General features: G+C 42.0%; 1 protein-coding gene across 4 annotated transcripts in view; it reads left to right on the top strand.

The window, feature by feature from the left end:
* The first annotated feature begins 18762 nt into the window (after positions 1-18762).
* CSGALNACT1 (chondroitin sulfate N-acetylgalactosaminyltransferase 1) overlaps positions 18763-24500 on the top strand; it is a 369285-nt gene continuing 363547 nt past the window's right edge. For all 4 annotated transcript variants that reach the window (XM_037812685.1, XM_037812686.1, XM_037812683.1 and 1 more), the window contains exon 1: positions 18763-18865. The gene's annotated coding sequence lies outside the window, so the exon portion shown is untranslated. The remainder of the gene's footprint in view (positions 18866-24500) is intronic.

A 24500-nucleotide genomic window follows, 5' to 3' on the forward strand; every position in this document is an offset into this window, starting at 1 on the left:
CTGGAGTTGGGGTAAACCATATATATATGGCTTAGACCAGTGCCTGGAATATGTCAAAGCACTAAAGAAATTGTAATAATAATAATAATGATAATAATTATTATTACTAGTAGCCAGATGGAATGGTTGGCCTTGCTGGGGGTTGACTAACACCCCCACCTACCACGCCCAAAGGCACCCAGCAAACTGCAGTCTGAGCGATGGTGCTGCTTCATTAGAGGGGCGTGGAGTGTGGCGGGGGAGTTGGGCAGCAGGAAGTCGGGGGCAGAGATGGTACTTTTTTCCACGTACAAAGTCCTATGTTGATTTTCCACGGGCTGTCGAGTGTGGAGCAGGATTTAGTTAAAGAGTAGTATTGGAGGTGGGTGAAGTGAAATTGGAAAAAAACGAAACCCAAAACCAAAAAATCAAGAGATCAGAGATCAGGCTTCATTGTAGAAATTCTTCCCAGAGGGGGGTTTTCTGTTCCCGGAAAACCAAGGCAAAAGCAAAGCCTGATCATTAAAACTGCTTGTAAAAAGCAGGTGCTAATGGGGGAGGATACTCCTGGTGGCAGGTAGATGCGTGGATGGGTACAGACTGTGCCCGCTGCTCCACAGTGGGGCTGGGGATCCCAACAGATGGCCATACTTGTTTAAGACTAACTCAGGGCTTGAGCAGGCTTGGATCTGCAGGTTAAAGGTCTTGAGGTCCCATAACTGCAGGGTCGGGGAAGAAAGGGACCTACCCAAATGGGTGTTTTTTTAAATCATTTGTATTATCATTATTTTTCTGTTTCATCTCTGATCCATCCAGATTTTAACCAAAGATTCACAATGATGAAAGATACATAATAAATTTTCGATATCACTTGAATTTCTGAAATGGTTGTGATGTTAAGTTGATCAGGATAAGTAAACACATAGACAGGCGTGATTCACTGCTTCCGGCTGTTTTATTCTGGCTTTTGTTGGTTTCTCCACGAAGGCTAATGCACCCTGGTTGTGTTCAACTCTGCACTGTACCTCTTCTGGGCACAGTGTCAGGGTCACTATCTGTACCCCCAAAATTCTTGTGATATCATTAACAGGGAATCAGCTTGGGCTTATTGTGAACGTCAGTATTGCCACACTGATTTTATATGATTCTAACAAAAAATAGAGAAACTTTAAAAATTTAGTAAGCCTATTGCAGCTCCATTGTGGGTCATTGTACTTTTTCTGGGGGTGTTTGAAATACGGATCAGTCTCATGTATCCTTGCTGTTATCTTCCAGCTAAAGTAACTTTTTGACAGACTTAATGGATATGACAGAATTTTATGTTTTTAGCCTTTGCCTCATCTCTTGCATCTCTTGCAACTCTCTGGGTCCTAAAACCCCTGACTTTTTTTTTTTTCAGTTTTTTTAAAATTTTTAAATTCAGTTTTATTGAGATACATTCACATACCATACAGTCATCCATGGTATACAATCAACTGTTCACAGTACCATCATGTAGTTGCGCATTCATCACCCCAAGCTATTTTTGAACATTTTCCATATACCAGAAAGAATCAGAATAAGAATAAAAAATGAAAATAAAAAAGAACACCCAAATCATTCCCCCCCCATCCCACCCTATTTTTTCACTTAGTTTTTGTCCCCATTTATCTACTCATCCATCCATGCACTGGATAAAGGGAGTGCCATCCACAAGGTTTTCACAATCACACTGTCACCCCTTGTAATCTACATTGTTATACAGTTGTCTTCAAGAGTCAAGGCTACTGTGTTGGAGTTTGATAGTTGCAGGTATTTACTTCTAGCTATTCAAATACATTAAAACCTAAAAAGTGTTATCTATATAGTGCATAAGAATGTCCACCAGAGTGACCCGTCGACTCCATTTGAAATCTCTCAGCCACTGAAGCTTCATTTCATTTCATTTCGTATCCCCCTTTTGGTCAAGAAGATACTCTCAATCCCACGATGCTGGGTCCAGATTCATCCCCAGGAGTCATATCCTGCATTGCCAGGAAGATTTACACCCCTGGGAGTCAGGTCCTATGTAGGGGGTAGGGCAGTGAAATCACCTGCCAAGGTGGCTTAGTTAGAGAGAGAGGGCCACATCTGAGCAACAAAGAGGTACTCAGGGGGAGACTCTTAAGCAAACTATAAGCAGGTTTAGCCTCTCCTTTGCAGTAACAAGATTCACAGGGGCCAGCCCCAAGACAGAGGGTTCAGCATAAGACCCCTGACTTTTACTGGTTCTCCTGTCTTTTACACCTTTCCTTCCCAGTTTTCTTTATTGGATCTTCTTTTATTGTCCCTTTAATTCTAATATTCTCCTGGATTCTGATGTCAGTCACCATCTTCTTTCACTTTACAAACTCTCACTAGTTGATCTTATTGATTCTCATTATTTAAACAATTATATTTTTATACATGGAAAACTTCCCATTCTCTCTGTATCTCTAGTCCTAGATTATGCTGCACTCTAGATTTCTTTCTTTCTTTTTTTTTTTTAAATTAATTACCAGACTTTTCCTCCGGGGTATCCCATAGATACCATAAGCTCAACCATTTTCGCAATGATTTTCCTGTTGGCTTAGATCAATCATAATTCATCCTCCCTCCGCTGACAGCTAGGGATGGTGTTAATCTCCCTTCTAACCTCATGGAAGGCCACACAGAGATGGGTTCTAAACCAAATTAGGTTTCTTCCAGCAAAAGAAAAAATGCCTGTTGATTAGACAACTAGCAGTGTCTGCTTACACGCACATATTCCCATCATGTTAAAATTAAAAAAATAAATTCCTTACCTGGGCATTCAAAGGCCCCTCATAATCTAGACACAGGTCATGTTTAGACTCTTATCTTTCCTCCTGAATGTCTCCTATGTTCTGGCCATATTGGATCACCATTCTCAGGACATGCTCGGTAATTTCCATCTCTGAATTGCTGTTCATTCATTACTTCCCGGGTGCCATCCTCCTGTTTCCTTCACCATCAAAATCCTATTCACCTATCAAGAATTATTTCAAAAGCCATTTGTATCATGAAGCCCCATCCATAGATAAGTCGGGGATATCTCCTTCTTTTTCCTTTTTTGAATTCCTACAATATTGTGTTCTGTCTTCTCCATTAAATTTTTTTTTTAATCATCATTTTATTGAGATATATTCACATACCACGCAGTCATACAAAACAAATCGTACTTTCGATTGTTTACAGTACCATTACATAGTTGTACATTCATCACCTAAATCAATCCCTGACACCTTCATTAGCACACACACAAAAATAACAAGAATAATAATTAGAGTGAAAAAGAGCAATTGAAGTAAAAAAGAACACTGGGTACCTTTGTCTGTTTGTTTCCTTCCCCTATTTTTCTACTCATACATCCATAAACTAGACAAAGTGGAGTGTGGTCCTTATGGCTTTCCCAATCCCATTGACACCCCTCATAAGCTACATTTTTATACAACTGTCTTCGAGATTCATGGGTTCTGGGTTGTAGTTTGATAGTTTCAGGTATCCACCACCAGCTACCCCAATTCTTTGGAACCTAAAAAGGGTTGTCTAAAGTGTGCGTAAGAGTGCCCACCAGAGTGACCTCTCGGCTCGTTTTGGAATCTCTCTGCCACTGAAGCTTATTTCATTTCCTTTCACATCCCCCTTTTGGTCAGGAAGATGTTCTCTGTCCCACGATGCTGGGTCTACATTCCTCCCCGGGAGTCATATTCCACGTTGCCAGGGAGATTCACTGCCCTGGGTGTCTGATCCCACGTAGGGGGGAGGGCAGTGATTTCACCTTTCAAGTTGGCTTAGGTAGAGAGAGAGGGCCACATCTGAGGAACAAAGAGGCATTCAGGAGGAGACTCTTAGGCACAAATCTAGGGAGGCCTAGCCTCTCCTTTGCAGCAACCGTCTTCCCAAGGGTAAAACTTATGGTAGAGGGCTCAACCCATCAAACCACCAGTCCCCTATGTCTGTGGTCATGTTAGCAACCATGGAGGTGGGGTAGGCGAATACCCCTGCATTCTCCACAGGCTCCTCAAGGGGGCACTACATCATTTTTTTTCCTTGTTTTTCTTTCTTTCTTTTTTTTTTTTTTAACTTTCCCTTCTTTTTTAAATCAACTGTATGAAAAAAAAGTTAAAAAGAAAACAAACATACAATAAAAGAACATTTCAAAGAGACCATAACAAGGGAGTAGGAAAAAGACGACTAACCTAAGATAACTGCTTAACTTCCACCATGTTCCTACTTTACCCCAAGAAAGTTACATAATATAGCAACCTTTCTGTGAACTTGTTCCTACTATATCCATCAGAAATTAACAGATCATAGTCATTTCTGGGCATCCCCAGAATGTTAAATAGCTTATCTGTTCTTCTTAGAATATTGTTCCCCCTTCCTTAATTGCTCTCTACTGCTAGTTCCCCTACATTCTACATTATAAACCATTTGTTTTACATTTTTCAAAGTTCACATTAGTGGTAGCATATAATATTTCTCTTTTTGTGCCTGGCTTATTTCACTCAGCATTATGTCTTCAAGGTTCATCCATGTTGTCATATGTTTCACGAGATCGTTCCTTCTTACTGCCGCGTAGTATTCCATCGTGTGTATATACCACATTTTATTTATCCACTCATCTGTTGAAGGACATTTGGGTTGTTTCCATCTCTTGGCAATTGTGAATAATGCTGCTATGAACACTGGCGTGCAGATATCTGTTCGTGTCACTGCTTTCCGATCTTCCGGGTATATACCGAGAAGTGCAATCGCTGGATCGAATGGTAGCTCTATATCTAGTTTTCTAAGGAACTGCCAGACTGACTTCCAGAGTGGCTGAACCATTATACAGTCCCACCAACAATGAATAAGAGTTCCAATTTCTCCACATCCCCTCCAGCATTTGTAGTTTCCTGTTTGTTTAATGGCAGCCATTCTAACCGGTGTTAGATGGTATCTCATTGTGGTCTTAATTTGCATCTCTCTAATAGCTAGTGAAGCTGAACATTTTTTCATGTGTTTCTTGGCCATTTGTATTTCCTCTTCAGAGAACTGTCTTTTCATATCTTTTGCCCATTTTATAATTGGGCTGTCTGTACTATTGTCATTGAGTTGTAGGATTTCTTTGTATATGCAAGATATCAGTCTTTTGTCAGATACATGGTTTCCAAAAATTTTTTCCCATTGAGTTGGCTGCCTCTTTACCTTTTTGAGAAATTCCTTTGAGGTGCAGAAACTTCTAAGCTTGAGGAGTTCCCATTTATCTATTTTCTCTTTTGTTGCTTGTGCTTTGGGTGTAAAGTCTAGGAAGTGGCCGCCTAATACAAGGTCTTGAAAATGTTTTCCTACATTATCTTCTAGGAGTTTTATGGTACTTTCTTTTATATTGAGATCTTTGGTCGATTTTGAGTTAATTTTTGTGTAGGGGGTGAGGTAGGGGTCCTCTTTCATTCTTTTGGATATGGATATCCAACTCTCCCAGCCCCATTTGTTGAAAAGACCATTATGACTCAGTTCAGTGACTTTGGGGGCCTTATCAAAGATCAGTCGGCCATAGATCTGAGGGTCTATCTCTGAATTCTCAATTCTATTCCATTGATCTATATGTCTATCTTTGTGCCAGTACCATGCTGTTTTGGCAACTGTGGCTTTATAATAAGCTTCAAAGTCAGGGAGTGTAAGTCCTCCCACTTCGTTTTTCTTTTTTAGAGTGTCTTTAGCAATTCGAGGCATCTTCCCTTTCCAAATAAATTTGATAACTAGCTTTTCCAAGTCTGCAAAGTAGGTTGTTGGAATTTTGATTGGGATTGCATTGAATCTGTAGATGAGTTTGGGTAGAATTGACATCTTAATGACATTTAGCCTTCCTATCCATGAACATGGAATATTTTTCCATCTTTTAAGGTCCCCTTCTATTTCTTTTAGTAGAGTTATGTAGTTTTCTTTGTATAGTTCTTTTACATCTTTGGTTAAGTTTATTCCTAGGTACTTGATTTTATTAGTTGCTATTGAAAACGGTATCTTTTTCTTGAGTGTCTCTTCAGTTTGTTCATTTCTAGCATATAGAAACATTACTGACTTATGTGCATTAATCTTGTATCCCGCTACTTTGCTAAATTTGTTTATTAGCTCTAGTAGCTGTATCGTCGATTTCTCAGGGTTTTCTAGATATAAGATCATATCGTCTGCAAACAATGACAGTTTTACTTCGTCTTTTCCAATTTGGATGCCTTTTATTTCTTTGTCTTGCCGGATTGCCCTGGCTAGCACTTCCAGCACAATGTTGAATAACAGTGGTGACAGCGGGCATCCTTGTCTTGTTCCTGATCTTAGAGGGAAGGCTTTCAGTCTCTCACCATTGAGTACTATGCTGGCTGTGGGTTTTTCATATATGCTCTTTATCATGTTGAGGAAGTTTCCTTCAATTCCTACCTTTTGAAGTGTTTTTATCAAAAAGGGATGTTGGATTTTGTCAAATGCTTTTTCAGCATCTATTGAGATGATCAATTGATTTTTCCCTTTCGAGTTTTTAATGTGTTGTAATACATTGATTGTTTTTCTTATGTTGAACCATCCTTGCATGCCTGGAATGAACCCCACTTGGTCATGGTGTATGATATTTTTAATGTGTCTTTGGATTCGATTTGCAAGTATTTTGTTGAGGATTTTTGCATCTATATTCATTAGGGAGATTGGCCGGTAGTTTTCCTTTTTTGTAGCATCTTTGCCTGGTTTTGGTATTAGATTGATGTTAGCTTCATAAAATGAGTTAGGTAGTGTTCCATTTTCTTCAGTGTTTTGAAAGAGTTTGAGTAAGATTGGTGTCAGTTCTTTCTGGAAAGTTTGGTAGAATTCCCCTGTGAAGCCATCTGGCCCTGGGCATTTATTTGTGGGAAGATTTTTGATGACTGATTGGATCTCTTTGCTTGTGATGGGTTGGTTGAGGTCTTCTATTTCTTCTCTGGTCAGTCTAGGTTGTTCATATGTTTCCAGGAAATTGTCCATTTCTTCTACATTGTCCAGTTTGTTGCCATACAGTTGTTCATAATATCCTCTTATAATTTTTTTAATTTCTTCAGGATCTGCAGTTATGTCACCTTTTCATTCATTATTTTGTTTATATGGGTCTTCTCTCTTTTTGATTTTGTCAGTCTAGCTAGGGGCTTGTCAATCTTGTTGATCTTCTCAAAGAACCAACTTTTGGTGGTATTTATCCTCTCTATTGTTTTTTTGTTCTCTATGTTATTTATTTCTGCTTTAATCCTTGTGATTTCTTTTCTTCTACTTGGTTTAGGATTGGTTTGCTCTTCAATTTCTAGCTTCTTCAGTTGATCCATTAGTTCTTTGATTTTGGCTCTTTCTTCCTTTTTAATATATGCGTTTAGTGCTATAAATTTCCCCCTTAGCACTGCTTTTGCTGCATCCCATAGGTTTTGGTATGTTGTGTTCTCATTTTCATTCGTCTCTATATATTTAGCAATTTCTCTTGCTATTTCTTCTTTAACCCACTGATTGTTTAGGAGTGTGTTGTTTAACCTCCAGGTATTTGTGAATTTCTAAGTCTCTGATGGTTATTGACTTCTAATTGTATTGCATTGTGGTCAGAGAATGTGCTTTGAATAATTTCAATCTTTTTAAATTTATTGAGGCTTGTTTTATGTCCCAGCATATGATCTATTCTGGAGAAAGTTCCATGAGCACTAGAAAAGTATGTGTATCCTGGTGATTTGGGATGTAATGTTCTGTATATGTCTGTTAAATCTAATTCATTTATCAGATTGTTTAGGTTTTCAATTTCCTTATTGGTCTTCTGTCTGGTTGATCTATCTATAGGAGAGAGTGATGTGTTGAAGTCTCCCACAATTATTGTGGAAACATCAATTGCTTCCTTTAGTTTTGCCAGTGTTTCTCTCATGTATTTTGTGGCACCTTGATTGGGTGCATAGACATTTACGATTGTTATTTCTTCTTGCTGAATTGCCCCTTTTATTAGTATGTAGTGGCCTTCTTTGTCTCTCAAAACATCCCTGCATTTGAAGTCTATTTTATCTGAGATTAATATTGCTACACCTGCTTTCTTTTGGCTGTAGCTTGCATGATATATTTTTTTCCATCCTTTCACTTTCAGTTTCTTTGTGTCCCTGTGTCTAAGATGAGTCTCTTGTATGCAACATATTGATGGTTCATTTTTTTTGATCCATTCTGCGAATCTATATCTTTTAATTGGTGAGTTTAATCCATTTACATTCAACGTTATAACCGTGAAGGCATTTCTTGAATCGGCCATCTTATCCTTTGGTTTATGTTTGCCATATTTTTCCCCTCTCTCTATTAATATCCTTTATTGTACCCATGCCGAACCTCTTTAGTACTGAACCTTTCTCCAAGTCTCTCTGTCCTGTCTTTGTTTCTCTGTTTGTAGGGCTCCCTTGAGTATCTCCAGTAGGGCAGGTCTCTTGTTAGTAAATTCTCTCAGCATTTGTTTGTCTGTGAAAAATTTAAGCTCTCCCTCAAATTTGAAGGAGAGCTTTGCTGGATAAAGTATTCTTGGCTGGAAATTTTTCTCACTCAGAATTTTAAATATATGGTGCCACTGCCTTCTCACCTCCATGGTGGCTGCTGAGTAGTCACTACTTAGTCTTATGCTGTTTCCTTTGTATGTGGTGAATTGCTTTTCTCTTGCTGCTTTCAGAACTTGCTCCTTCTCTTCTGTGTTTGACAGTGTGATCAGTATATGTCTCGGAGTGGGTTTATTTGGATTTATTCTATTTGGGGTTCGCTGAGCATTTATGATTTGTGTATTTATGTTGTTTAGAAGATTTGGGAAGTTTTCCCCAACAATTTCTTTGAATACTCTTCCTAGACCTTTACCCTTTTCTTCCCCTTCTGGGACACCAATGAGTCTTCTATTTGGACGTTTCATATTATCTATCATATCCCTGAGGTCCATTTCTATTTTTTCAATTTTTTCCCCATTCTTTCTTTTATGCTTTCATTTTCCATTCTGTCATCTTCCAGGTCACTGATTCGTTGTTCAACTTCCTCTAGTCTTGTACTATGAGTGTCCAGAATCTTTTTAATTTGGTCAACAGTTTCTTTAATTTCCATAAGATCATCCATTTTTTTATTTAGTCTTGCAATGTCTTCTTTATGCTCTTCTAGAGTCTTCTTGATTTCCTTTATATCCCGTACTATGGTCTTATTGTTCATCTTTAGTTCTTTGAGTAGCTGCTCTAGGTGCTGTGTGTCTTCTGGTTTTTTGATTTGGGTGCTTGGGCTTGGGTTATCCATATCGTCTGGTTTTTTCATATGTTTTATAATTTTCTGTTGTTTTTGGCCTCGTGGCATTTGCTGAACTTGATAGGGTTCTTTTAGGGTTTGTAGACCTATTGAAGTCCTTATCTCTAATTTATCAGATCTACAGCTTCGTGGAGTACACTTTCTCTAACTAACCAGCAGGTGTCGTCCACGAGCCACCTGTTCTCCACAAGCCAGTTCTCCCCTGCTTAGTCTTTTTGGTGAGTGGGGGAGTGAGTCTTGTGGGGCCCAATTGGTGTACCAAGCTTGCGTGTGTAGTTGGTGTTGCCTGCCCTGTATGTGGGGCGTGTTTCTGGGCAGTCAGGGAGGGGGGGTGGCCCTAACAATCAAATCTCCCTGATGATCCTAGAGTTTTAAAGCTGCTGCAATAGTCTAATCCTTCAGTTCAGTCCTGCCACAGTTTGTCTCTGTCACTGACCCACAAGTCCTTGGTATTGGCGTATGGCTCCTGAGACTTGCAAGTGGGCCCCTCTTCCAGGCTGTGCACCCCGGGTCCTCTGTTGAGGGATGACTGTGCTATGTCACAGGTGAGTGCCGTCCCCCCAGGGCAGTTCTGGGCTGCTGGGCTGTGTAGGGAGTCTCCCAGTCTGCTCAAATGATGGCTGAATGGGGCTTTGTTAATTCAGACTGCTCCACCTTCCCAACTCTGAGACAATCAGCTGAGGTTGCAGGGAAGGCTAATGTCCACGCCCAGTTTTGTGGTGTATGCCTGTTATTTGAAGCACTTCCGTCACACTGGGTTGTCTGGGGCAGCTCTGGGCTATGGGGCTGGCGATGGGCAGGAGTGTTTCCTGTCCACCAGGATGGTGGCTGTGAATGGACACCCCCCTTTTCTTGGGAAGTTGTGGTGTTTAGTGAATTTTCTCAGCCACTGAATTATTGCCTTTTGTCTCAGAGCTCTCTTAGTTCTGCTCTTGACTTGACGTGCCCAAATTGAAAGCCTTTGAAGCTTTCTGTATTGGGCTTCTTAGAGTAATTGTTTTAGAAAAAGAAAAAAGGATTAAAAAAAAAAAAAAAAAAAAAAAAGGGCCCTCCTCAGAGATCTAATGGGTTATTGAAATGCTAAGAGAGAAAGCAACCAGGGCCATTAGGGAAAGGTCCACAGGGCAGAGAGATCGGCTTTTCTTTGGGATTTGCATATGCGCCTTAGGGCCTGAGCTCCGCCCTTCCCCTTTCTTTGTTCACCAGAACTCCAAAAGTCCTCTGCTTTTATTTTGGAGTTTTTCGTGTTGTTTTTTTTTTTTTCTATGCCTGTCTCCTCTTTGCTGGGCTGGCTGCTCTCAGATTCTCTGGTGTCTGGTCTCAGTCTATCTATGGTTGGAGTCTGGATCAGTAGGATGAGTTTCCGATAAGAGCAGCCACTGCAGTTCTCCCTTCTCCTTCCCGGAGCTGACAGCCCCTCCTCCCACGGGACTGAGCCTGGCAGGGAGGGGCGCAAGTCCCCTGGCCGCAAAAACTTACAGATTTCGCTGATCTCAGCAGTTCCACGTTTTCATGAGTGTTGTATGAAGTATGCCCAAAGACAGATTGCTCTGTGGTGTCCAGTCCACGCAGTTCCTGGCTTTCTACCTACTTTCCTGGAGGAGTAACTAAAACATACAGCTCACCAGTCTGCCATCTTGCCCCGCCTCTCTCCATTAAATTTTAGTTTGTTGAGTGTGCTGGTTTGGATGCATTATGTCCCCCAAAATGCCATTATCTTTGATGCAGTCTTGTGGTAGACTGATTAATCTTTTTGATTAGGGTGTGACCTTTTGATTGGATGTTTCCATGGAGATATGACCCACCCAACTGTGGGTGATCACTTTGATTGGATAATTTCCATGGAAGTGTTACCCACCCATTGAGGGTGGGTCTAAATTAAATCACTGGAGCCTTGTAAATGAGCTGACAAACAGAAGGAACTCAGTGCAGCTGTGAGTGACATTTTGCAGAGCAACTGAGAGTGGCATTTTGAAGAGGAGCTATAGCCAAGAGGGACATTTTGAGGAATGCACAGGAGCTGAGAGAGAAGCTGCAGTTTACAGAGACATTTTGGTGGTGGCCTTTGAAAGCAGACTTTTGCCCCAGAGAAGCTAAGAGAGGACAAACACCCCAAGAACAACTTAGAGTGACATTTTTGAAGAACTGCAGCCTAGAGAGAAAGCCATTTTCAAACCAGAACTTTGGAGCAGATGCCAGCCACGTGCCTTCCCAGCTAACAGAGGTTTTCTGGACACCATTGACCATCTCCCAGTGAAGGTACCCGACTGTTCATGACTTACCTTGGACACTTTATGGCCTTAAGACTGTAACTTTGTGACCAGTCTTACCCTCTTTATAAACCCTCTTTATAAAGGCCTATCCATTTCTGGTATTTTGCATTCCGGCAGCATTAGCAAACTAGAACATTGAGGCAAGGATCTGTTTAGTCATTTTTGTAGTTCCTACCGTGCCTGGCATGGTGCTAGGCACATGAAAACTGCTCAATTTTTGTTAGATGAAAAATGATTTGTTTTAGAAATTTTCTGTTTCATATAGTATGGGAAGCACTATTGGCATTGTCTAGTTTGAAGGCAAAGTATCTTTTCACATGCATGTGTGTGGCTATACACAACTGAAGCACTTCTACGCACACTTTTTAGATACTGCTCCTGTTTGCTAAAGCTGCTGTAATGCAAAATACCAGAAATGGATTGGCTTTTATAAAGGGGATTTATTAGGTTGCAAATTTACAGTTATTAAGGCCTTAAAAGTGTCCAAACTAAGGCATCAAAAAGAGGATACCTTCACTGAAGGATGGCTGATGATGTCTGGAACACCTCTGTTAGCTGGGAAGGCACGTGGTGTCTACTGGTCCTTTGCTCCAGGGTTCTGGTTTCAAAACTGCTGTCTCCAAAATGTCTCTGGGCTTCTGTCTTTCTTAGCTTCTCTCTCTCTTCAGTTCCAGTGCATCTTTGCTTGTTCTCCTAGGGCGTTTCTCTCTAAGCATCTGGGGGCCCTCTCTTAGCTTCTCTGGGGCAAATGCTGGGCTTCATCTCTTAGCTTAGCATCTCCAAATGTCCTTCTGTCTGCTTCTTCAAGCATCTGGGTGTGTGTTGGCTCTTAGCTTCTCCCAGGGGCAAATTTGTGTTACATATCTTAGCTTCTGACCAAAATGTTTCTCTCAGCTTCTTCTCTCCCTGAGCTCTCTTTAAAGGACTCTAGTGATCTAATTAAGACCAACCCGGAATGGGTGGGGGTCACATCTCCATGGAAATAATTTAATTAAAGGGTTTCAACCACAGTTGGGTGAGTCATATCTCCATGGAAATAATCAAAAGGTTCCACCCTAATCAAAAGACTAATAAGTTTGCCCCCACAAGTCTACATTAAAGAACATGGCTTTTGTGGGGGACATAATAGATTCAAACCCAGCACAGATACTATAGTTGTTTGGGGCTCGGCCTACTAAATTGCTATTTCCCAATGCTTGTGAGAATATCAGGAATTCCCGAGGTGGGTAAATTTAATATTTCTACATTTTTCCCCAGTCCCTCAAGGGGGCTTTTCAAATACTTTTTTATCCTCTGCCCAAATTATTCTGGGATGTATCAGAGCTTCATACTAACCTGTACAAACCAACTAGATCTCACTCCCTAGTCAAGGTTCCATGTAATTATGGTGTTTGGATAAACTGACCATACAAGTTAAATTATATAGCATGCATTAAGTAAGTCCTTTTGCTGAGGTTACTTCAGTTAAGGTTTGGCCCAATCCAATCAGGATGTGTCTTAATCCTATTACTGGAGTCCTTTATTAGTGGATGAAATTCAGACACAGAGAGAGAAAGCCATGGGAGGTGTGGCAGTTTGGATGTATAATGGCCCCCAAAACACCATTATCTTTGATGCAGTCTTGTGGAGGCAGACATATTAGTGTTGATTAGGTTGGAACCTTTGGATTAGGTTGTTTCCATGGAGATGTGACCCACCCAACTACAGGTGATAACTCTGATTAGATAATTTCCATGGAGGTGTGGCTCTGCCCATTCAGCGTGGGCTTTGATTAGTTCACTGGAGCCCTATAAAAGCTCAGACAGAAGAAGCTTACTGCTAGCTGCGGCTTACAGAGACATTTTGGAGACGGCCGTTGAAAGTTGATGCTTTGGAGAATGCCATTTTGAAACGCAACCTGGGAGCAAGTAGACGCCAGTCATGTGCCTTCCTAGCTAACAGAGGTTTTCCGGACACCACTGGCCATCTTCCAGTGAAGGTACCCGACTGCTGATGACTTACCTTGGACATTTTATGGCCTTAAGACTGTAACTTTGTGACCAAATAAACCCTCTTTATAAAGGCCGATCCATTTCTGGTGTTCTGCATTCTGGCAGCATTAGCAAACCAGAACAAGAAGCAAGAAGCTGAAGGTCAGCAGAACCCAGAAGAGAAGGGAGAGGCCAGGAGAGGGTGCCATGTGCCTTGCCATGTGACAGAGGAGCCCAAGACCAAGGATCACTGGGAGCCTGCCCCAGAACACCAAAGTCTTCGGGGAGAAAGCATTGCCTTGATGATGCCATAATTTGAACTTTTTCCTAGTTCAAACCATAAGCCATGAAATTTCCATCGTTTAAGTCAACCCATTGCATGGTATTTGCTTGAGCAGTCAAGAGAACTAAAACAGATACATATGAAAATAGAAAAGGAAATACCTTTGTTTCTGAAATTGGTAAATCTTGTTTTCTGCATCCCCATCTTTTGCCTCACTATGTCTTTTTCTCCCCTCTCCTCCCCTCCCCTTCCCTCCCCTCCCCTCCCCTCCCCTTCCCTCCCCTTCCCTCCCCTCCCCTTCCCTCCCCTCCCCTTCCCTTCCCTCCCCTCCCCTCCCCTCCCCTTCCCTTCCCTTCCGTGTTGTTGTTGGCTATCACACTTGTTGCTTTTCCTTTAGGCATTTCTTATCTTTGGACTTATTAATTCCAACTGCACCTGCCATTCCCCTCCTGAGCCATTTTCCCTGTTTAATGTTAATATTTTATACTGTAGCCCTTCTATTCTAATATCCTTGACTGTACTTTTATGCATCCTCTTTCTACTGTGGCTAATATAGATACTTAAAATTATGTGTGTTGTTGAAACATTCTCTCTATTAACGGAGATATTACCATAGTGTATATTTAAAGCAGTGAAAGGGCACAGAGTGAACTTGAAAGTGGGACAGGACTTTGAAGACAATGACTTAAATGTTAAATGAACTATTTTAAAAATGCCAATTATGTTTGGAAGGAAAAAAGGTTAAAAAAAAAAAACAAACCCAATAATAATTAAAAATAGTTTATCCACCAGAGTTAAAAAAGTGAGAGCTGGAATGAAAGTTAAAAGACCCATTTTCTGTTAACCAGAAAGACTTGAGTAATCAAAGGGAAAATTTTGGAAACCAGTATTTCTTTTCATAAATAAAGGCCTGGTGAGCTAGATCTGCACATCTGTGAATTAGTGCAAATAGTATGGAAATAAAAAACACCATTTTAGCTGATCTGTATTTAGATAACTGGATTTTATGTAAGGTGGATGCAGACCAGATGAAATTAGTCTCTGCTATCTCATTGATCTTGTTTTTTCTGTAGTTAGCTCTAAAACTCTTGTTTTCTTCTATAGACATGGGGAGCAGCGGTGTTGTGTGCACAAAAGTAGAATGGAAAAGTCAACCTGTGAAGCACTCGATGTACTAGATGGCTTTTATGTGAGATCTCAGTTATATTGTTCAAAGTGTTACCCCAGGAACTGCTCCAGTCTCCTATCATTTGGAGATGAGAGCTTGGTGCTGGTGACATGAGAAGACATTTTCTCCTTTTCAGCCTCCTCCTGGACTGACCAAGTGAGAAATAACAACTGAAAATGTAAAATTGAACTAACTCATTGATTTTGATGTGAATATTTAAAGATGTTAATGTAAAATACCCAGTAGAAGTTAAAAGCATCCCCTTTTCAGTCAACAAATATTTTTTGAGCCGCTCCTGTGTTCCAGTTACAATGTTTATGGAACGAGAACTTGAACTTGTGTGTGTGTGTGTGTGTGTGTGTGTATTTTCTGGGAAAACAAATCTTATCTCTTTGGGTCAAACATTATTTATTTTACTAATTCTAAATGGAAACCCACTTGGAAATACATTACGTGTTTTCAAGATTACTTAAGTAGGCTATATGGAATATGATTAAATCCTATCTTAATGACTCACCATAGTAGTATCGTCTGGCCAGTCTTTATGCTTGAGTTCAACAGACCTCTCCCATCTGATGAGTTCTTGACTACACAGCACATCTGCTGTGATCTAAGAAATCAGATAACCTTTGTTATTAGAACTGTATTTAAAGTAAGAGTCAACAGAACACAAATGACCACCTGAGTGTGTCTCTTAGAAAGTAAAGTAATTGAGTTTTAATGAATGGGCTTCACAACTGCTCTTTCAGCTTCCAGATGGCTCTGGGTCAAGGTTCTCCGGATCCTGGTGAGGCTGAGATGTCTGACTTCAAACTGTGTGAAATATTTCTGTCCTTAAAGTTTAATACCTATGCAGTATATATTTGAAACAAAACATTACAATTATAATATACATATTTTGTATTTTATAAAAGTTTCACAAATTTACGTATTGTTTTATAACATACTTTTACATGGACTGTCTTTTTTCCCTAATGGGATAAAGACACTCTGGCATCATGATCTTACTTCTTTCCAGAACTTTCTAGCTAGTTCTTTATTGTTACCACATCGCCAGCACCATATTAAGGGACCTTTATAATGTCTTCAGAAATTCAAATAATGTTTTCTGATTCTTAAATCATTATGTTTATGAAAAATGTTTAACTATATAGGAACTCTAGCTGAAAACTAAAATCCATGTTGAAAAAAATTTTTTTTTGGTTTAAGTCTTAAAATCGTTTTTTACATCTGACTTTGGTGTTCAACCTTCTGGTCCTTAGGTCTTTGAAGTCTAAAGGTTCCCATTCTTCTACTACTTTCACTGTCTCAATTCTGCTAGGCATCCTTCAGAAACAGGAGCTGCAGAGATAAGTTGGTTGTTGTTCTCTCCTCAAATGTTGCTGTCTTTCCTAATGATGGAAGCTGATGACTGACATTGCATCATATCTAGCCAAACTAATAATCCAAAGTTGATCATTTATCTACTATCTTTTCTCATATACTGTTACTTATTTTCATAGTTATTATATCACTTTTTCACCTCCCTCATTTTTTCATGTATTTGTTATTGTCAAAATCTATCCTGCGGAACCAAAACCTTGGTTAGCATTGGCTTTATGACTATTGATATGTAATGATATATACTGATAAGATACATTATATGTATTCTGCTCTGCTGATATATCAGTGTCCTAACTGAAAAAGTTTGAAAATGGTAACTTCAGGTACCTTTACAAGTGTGTTTGAAGTCTCTAAAGGAAATGTAATCAATTGTGATGTAATCTCCCTCTTTCTTCTAGATGCCTGGAATTGGGAAAATTGTAGCAACAAGTGCCTCCTCCACCTGACCCAAGTCAGTCCACATAGAATCTGAGCCAAACAGCACGAGTGCTGGGCCAAGGCAGCACCTAAAGTCTTCTGGCTCATCTTCCAAACCAGATTCTATCCTTAAACCCTATTATATAGAAATTCTGGAGACATCAATCAACAGAAGAGATGGGAGGCACTTCAGAAGAGGAAAAAGAACCCTTTACAACCCACCTATCAACATGTGGAGGTGTGGGAATGTTTTGGTGATGTTGGAAGGCTTGAAGAGGTTACTTGATTACTTAAACAGTCCTTGATTGTGAAAGCTCTAACCTTGACCAACTCGAACGAACCCTCAGTCTCCACGCTGTACCCTCCATCTGCAAATTGGGGATTGTCATACAATTTGCCTTATAAGGTTGCTGTGAGATAAGGTATGGATGAGGCTTGGCCAATGCCTTGAATCTACATTTGGTTGCTGTGTTAACTATTCCCTCTATTACCTGGCAGCATTTTTTGGCATTAATAGAATTGACATTGTATTTTTCTTTCGTTTGGTAAACACTTGATTCTCATGCTTTCCCAAATTCCACTTGAGTTGCTCGGGGACATGATGTCACAAGGGTGAGTAACTCACTGAGGGGGTAGGGGGTGGAGTGGGGTGAGGGGGTATAGTGGGTGGGGAGATGGGGTGGGGTGGGGACAGAGCCCTTCCTTCTCCTTGTGCCCATTGAAAAGTCTGGTGCCTGGAAGTCTCCCAGATGGGGACTGTGAGCATTTTGATGGCCAGGCAGTAGAAGAAGCACTGCACCAGAAATCAGAGGACTGGCTTCTAGCTCTGGTTCTGTAATGGTTCAGCCGTGGCTTAGCTGCATCTGCCAGTGGAGCAGTGACCTCTTCCAGCATTAACACGGATTCCTCCCGAGTCTCCATCATACTGAGAATTGTGGATCATAATACCCTCAAACTTCCTCTCCCTCCAAGAAGGCTGAAGGCTTGATTAGACCAATAGAAAATAAAGAGCCAACTGTGATCCCCAGTGTGTGTGTGTGTGTGTGTGTGTGTGTGTGTGTGTGTGTGTGTCTGAAGTGCAATTTACAAACTTTTTGCATCTGTGTCTGCCCTTGGAGGCAAGGAAGCCCCATGGGGCTTTACTGTCGAGGGGAAAGGAAACAGCGAGTGGGTGGTGGGTGGGGGCGGCCGGGCCCCTCTGTCCTAAAGGAGGAAGGACCACATCTTTGTAGAATATGATACCCGACCACCCCTCTCCGGGGGCACGGGTCATGTCACGTTGTCCTCAGCTTCTCCGGATCTCCGTGACCAGTCACAAGCTAAAGGGCCCACCTGCGGTGGGTGGTGGGTGGGGGCGGCCGGGCCCCTCTGTCCTAAAGGAGGAAGGACCACATCTTTGTAGAATATGATACCCGACCACCCCTCTCCGGGGGCACGGGTCATGTCACGTTGTCCTCAGCTTCTCCGGATCTCCGTGACCAGTCACAAGCTAAAGGGCCCACCTGCGGTGGGTGGTGGGTGGGGGCGGCCGGGCCCCTCTGTCCTAAAGGAGGAAGGACCACATCTTTGTAGAATATGATACCCGACCACCCCTCTCCGGGGGCACGGGTCATGTCACGTTGTCCTCAGCTTCTCCGGATCTCCGTGACCAGTCACAAGCTAAAGGGCCCACCTGCGGGAGACTCTCGGTCTCCGGCGGCGCCCCCTTTGGAGCGAGAGCTTCGACAGGCGCCTGCCCCGGGGCAGGGTTCGGCCAGAGCACCCGGCTCCGACGGCGAGAGCTTTCGGGAGGGCCTTGCCGAGGGGACGGTGCGGGGAGCGGGTCTGCGCGGAAGAGCTCGACCCCCCACCTGGGTCCCGCTGCGGAGCGCTGGGGCTTGGCTGCGGTTCAGCCCGCCGGCCCGAGCCGCCGCCGCTCCCCGCCCCCTCGGGTCCCTGGAGGCTCCGCGGCTGCGGGAGCGGGAGGTGGAGCCGAGCCCGCGGCGGCCGCGCAGGAGGGAAAGTTCAGCGGCGGCGCGAGCAGCAGGAGCCGCCGCCGTCGCAGCAGCTTCCGAGCCCGAACTGTGAGCAGCGGGGAGAACGCCTCGGGGTGAGTCGGGTCCGGGGCTCCATCCCGGGCGGCCCGGGCGTGGTGCACCGGGCGGGGGCGTCGGTGCCACTCGCGAATCAGCGGGCAGCTCCGGCGCGGCTTCCTCGCGCCGCCTCGGGGTGGCTCCTGCAGCCCGGGTGCATGGTGCCGCGCCCGGCCTCCCTCAGGCGCTGCTGGGGTGGGAGCCGCGGGCGCCGGCGCAGGGAAGGGGCTCCGCGCCGCCCGGGGCTGACAGCAGCTGGGTTTCCGCGGAGAGCGCGGTGCCCTCAGGTGGGGCGCGCCAGGACACCGAGCAGGGCGTCCGGGAGATCCGCGGCTCCTGCCGCGCCAAGGGTCAGTTTGGCTTCACTAACCTTCTCGTGGCCTTTCACTATTTAATGTAATTCTCAGAAATCCTTTAAAAAGTATCCTTGACAAATACCTACACGCCTACTTTACTGTTATTGTGGTGGTATTATTGCCGCGATGGAGAGGGTGGAGGGGGCGTGCCGAGGGTGGCGGGTGGGCAGCGTGTGCTCCTGCCTGGAACCAGGGCCATGGTGAATGCGACCGAGGGTCACTGCCACCCGAGGATGCCCGGAGGAGTGTTTTGTGCCGTCAGTGGAGAGAAACTATTCGAGGGCACACTACTGGGGTGGGGGCGGGGGTGGGGGTGAGGTCTGGAGGGCGGGGAGAAGGAGGAAGGCAGTACAAAGAGAAGGCAAAGTTGTTTGTTTCCGCGCTGCTTCCTGCACCTGCACTCCGGTCAGTGATTTTGAAGTTATCTTTTCATCGAAGCGCGCAGGGAGAATGATGGGAGAGGAAAGGATTTTAACAGCACTGTGCATGCCAAAAACAGAGAGCCCTGGAAAATATTAATAAATGAAATACTAATAAATGAGGGTGGTTACTTCACAAACTCCACTTTTATTCTGATTTCAAAGTCTGGGAGCAATTTTTACTCGAATGTCATTAGATGCATCTAGATAATAAAGATAATTAACTCTTCTTCCGAAAAATTTTTTTTGTAAGAAATCTAAATTTAAATTTCATTCTACCAGATTTCTTGGATTTTTGTTAACGTTTTTCATAAAAGAAAGTCATAATTATCGCGGTGCCACTTGTAACAGTGAGCATCAATAACCCTCTTATGGTGCTGTCATGCTGCTAATTGGAAGAACAATCTTTCAAACATGGAAATAGAAGTAAAAAATAAAGACTAATTTATGCTCTAGGTGTAAAAAGTAACTTGAACACGTGTAACAGTGTATAATCTGATATGGGATCCTGTGTTGTGCTCCCAGAGAATGTCAGTTCCTGGAAAGTAAGAGATGGGCCATACCCATTGTAGGAACCCAATAAATATTTAATGATTCCTCTGCATTGAACTGCCACTCTATATGTACACCAAATAATACAGCATTGAAATGCTTCAGTTCTGTTCATCTTTGGGTTCCAAATCTCATATGAGCATTTGTAAACTCTACTAATGGAGTTCAAAGCAAAAGCTCAAACATTTGGAATCTCCAACTTGGACAAGAGTGAAGTGAGCATGTGCTTTGCAGTTGCAGAGACCTGGGCTCCAAGCATCTTCTCCCATTAATTAACTGTATGACCATGGGCCAGTCACTTACCTTTCAATTTAGTGTCCTAATTTGAAAAACACTAATAATGCTCGTCACCTTATAGAGATGTCTGACAGATGAACTAACAATCAGGAAGGTATCCCAGTGCCTAGAGTACATTAAATGCTCCATAGATGTCTCCGGTCCCTTGTCTTCCTTTACTTTGAGGAACCCCAAATCTGGCATGTTTCAACACATTTTAAAATTTCATTTACGGTTCCTTCTTCTATGCAGTTTTACCTTTCATTCATTCATCCACCATCCTTTATTGAACAACTTTAGATGCTGCTGTACTTGGGAGTGCCAACATGAGGAGTTGACACTTTGGGGGTGGACAAGACTTCAGGTTTTTCCTCTTGGTAAGGATCCCCCATAAGGTTGTATGATGAATTATATTTCCCAATCTGTATATTGTTCTAGCTGTGTCCTTAATGTAATATTAGTGCCTTGAAAAGAAATAACAGTAAGCTCCGGGAGCATCCTCATCTCTCCTGTTCTCTCCTGTCTCTGCACACCCAGCTCTGTGCCTGGCAGGATGTAAGGGGTCCATGAATATTTGTTGGTTTGAAATACAGACTATAACAAAGTTATTCTTCAGGTCATATCCTTCTTTTATATTCCTTATGAATGGGCCTTGGGATTCTAAATGATAGCACTACTATATATTTGGGCTAATAGAGGTTATTAAAGAGGCAAAGTTCAGATAGACTTCATTACCTATTGATTTTGCAAAACCTGACAATGAAGCAGGCGAATAAACTGTATAAAGTCAAGGAAGAGCATCAGATTCACCACTAGGGGGCCTCCTTTGCATAATGTCTCACTGCCGGCTGTCATTTATTGTCATTAGTCTCTCCTTTAGGGCAGCAAAGGAATGTAACTTTTTGGGTTTCTTGATCTAGAATACTTTATTAGAAAAGGGCAGCCTTGTGTGAAAAGCATTGCCAAAGGCCTAAAAATAAATGAAAGTGCCCTTAAATGATGGATTCAGTACTATTTTAGAGTATCTTTAGAGTTAAGGGCTTAAGGAGATTTAAGAATTGGACTTTTTACTTTGTATATCCTTCTACTCAAATGTATGATTTTGATATAGTACATTCAGGTCTTTTTGTATGTATTTGGTGGAACTTACTTTTATCTTTTAACGTGTTTGAAATTGCTCCTTTTCCTAAATAGGTACTTACAGGACTAACAAACAGTAGGAGTTGTTTTAAGGAATTTTGTCTGACCGGTAGAAGCTCCTGGTGTCTTTTCCTTTTTAAAAGGGTGCCACATTAAAGTCCACCTTAAAAATATATTTTATAACTTTCCAAGATGCGTTATTGAAAGGCACCTTTCTTCTTTGTAAGTTTTTAGAAAGATCTCTTATTTCTAAATCCTAATTTGAATGAAGTTAATTGGGCCCAGGACTATTATTCAACAACTCAAAGGTGTGTTGGTGTTTTTATTTGTGAGATATAATTTGCTTTGTGGTAGAAAAATACTGACAAAGTATGCGAGCAAACACTGTTGTTCAAAATATTGCCATGCTGTCTGTAAATGAGCGAGAGACTATTATATTTTCAGGTTTTCAGTGAAATTTAATTTAAGTGACAAGTGAAACACCATTCATCTGTAAAGTAAACTTAGCAACAGCTAGAAAAGTATTCAGCACATTGCAGCCTTAAATCTTACCAAGGGGCTTATCTTACTTAGCAGGACGTCTCTGGGTTCAGAAAATTATCAGACATCCAATTCTGATTTGTGCATGAAAGGATTTCCAAACAAGGTTATCTGATTTTCCCGGTTTTTCTATCAAGAATGGTGTAGGTCAGTGCTCTTTAGGGAACGGGGTAAGAGAAATAACTTTGTGTGAAGGTTACAGATAATTTTTATCGTTTCCCTCTGACGCAGCTAAACTTTTTGCATTATTTTTCAGATTCTGTACTTATCAAAAAGTTACCCAGATCCTGTTTGCACAAGCTAATGCTTCCTCAGAACTGGAAAGAGTGGTGCTTTCACCCTCCAGGTCTCCCCTCTTTCTTCCCAGATAGAAACAGAGTCGAGGTCAAAACGATGGTATGAAGCTTTACGCTGAGCGAGGCAATTTAGTTTGGGCAAGGGCAGTTGTGCTGACCAGGATTACCGATGCCTGAGGTTTGGAAGGAAATGAATGAGTCTTTATACCTGGGAGTCATTTTAGGAATATGCACTCGGGAGGTGCCTCCTGGACGTACATGGCAGCTGTTTGCTAGAAGTTTCTATTAAATGTTTTGAACCTTATACTTAGCAAAACATCACTTTGCCTCACTGGTAATTTTTGTTGTTTTTAGGCAGTGCAAAACATAACATTTGTTTATCCTGGGGTCATGTCTGTTTCTTTGTTTCATTTTTACACTTGGGGACATTTGGGTTAGTGAAGGAAAAGGAGGAGGTGGATGTGGACTTTCTATTTCTACTGACCATCAGGGCCCAACTTCTAGTGTGTTCACAAGGTAGGCACACGAGCACACGTCTGATAGTAGGGGTTGTTCGGTGGTGATTTTGTTTGTAAAGTTACTAAAATGGTGGTCTTTGACTTAGGTCCTGGGGACTCTCAAAAGTGACTTTCTATACTGTCTTTCATTCATTAGAAATTTGCTAAAGTTAATGTATCAGTTAATATATGTAAACCAGGCTGCTGCTAGCCCATAATAAGCCTTTGCGTGATTTAGAAAACGGTGCACCTTCCTGTGTGGTGGACAGTTCCGTGACAGGGAGCCCGGCTTTGTCAGCAGAGTGTGGACTGTATTTCACCCCCCACTCACCTCCCTTCTGGCCGCTTTTGTGTGGGCACAATCTGCACAACACTGTGTGATACTCTTGTTTGTAAATGGTATATATAACTGCTGGTGGTTATTACTATTATTCCTGACCACATTGCTTTCAGGGTAGATAACTCTAACAGCCATAATAATCTGGAACAGAGAATTTGGGTGAACTTAATGCTTACACTAATGTTTGCAAAGGCAAGTCATTCACTTAAGCTTTCTTGTTGCACTTCCATTACAATTGCTCTTTTCACATGATAAAAATGGCTAACACTTACTGAACACTTTACCACATAGCAGATGTTCTAGGTGTGGTACATGAGTTATTCATTTAATCAGCACAACACCTTATGAAGTAGGCAGTCTTATTGTTTGCATTTTACAGACAAGGTTTAGAGGGGGGAAGTTACTTGCTCAAGGTCAGCTGAGCAGTGGTAGAGCTGGGACTTCCATCCAGCTCTGCCTGATTCTCGGATTCTAGCTTAATACTTCTTTGCTGTCTTTTCCAGGATAAAACCTCATTGAATTGGTAGTCTGGAAACATCTTGGAGTTCTGAAGGTTAAAAAATATGAAAACATTGATTTTTACCTAGATTGTTGTATTTGTATCCATCTTTGGGCAGACTGGAGCAAGATGACAAGTGAATTTTTAACAGTGGGTCCACTTCAGCAATTTTATTTATAGCTTTGTATTTGTAGCTTTTTCTAGTAGCTCAAAACACAATGTAGTACAACTTATTTCTGTACAGCATTTAACTTCTTTGCAAGGCACTTTGCAGGTATGTTATAAGCAGAATATATGAATAAAATCAAGTGTGTGGGTTGCAGAGTATTTAAGGTATAAAGCCTTGATTCAACCACTCATGCCTTCACTCAACAAATATTAAGCACCTGCTATATGAAGGCATTTTGCTAGATACTACAGGGAATAAAAGATGTGCAAGACCTGAACCAGAGAGGAAAGCATTTGAGCCTCTAGAGCTGGACCATCCTGGGGTTTGAATCCTGGCTCTTCCACGTACTAACTGGGTGGGCCTGGTCCCATTATTGAGAATTTCAGAGGCTTAGTTTCCTTATGTGCAAAATGGAGAGAATAACAGCTTATGGGGTTGTTGCAATAATTAAATGAGATCTATAGGTGAAGTGCTGAGCCCGTAGGAGATAGTAGGCAGTGCCCTTCCTCTTCTTACTTCTTATTTTACCCCTCCTCTCCCTCCTCTCCTCTCCCCCCAGACACACTGA

This window comes from Choloepus didactylus, chromosome 20 (assembly GCF_015220235.1).
Source record: "Choloepus didactylus isolate mChoDid1 chromosome 20, mChoDid1.pri, whole genome shotgun sequence".
Taxonomy (NCBI): Eukaryota; Metazoa; Chordata; class Mammalia; order Pilosa; family Megalonychidae; genus Choloepus; species Choloepus didactylus.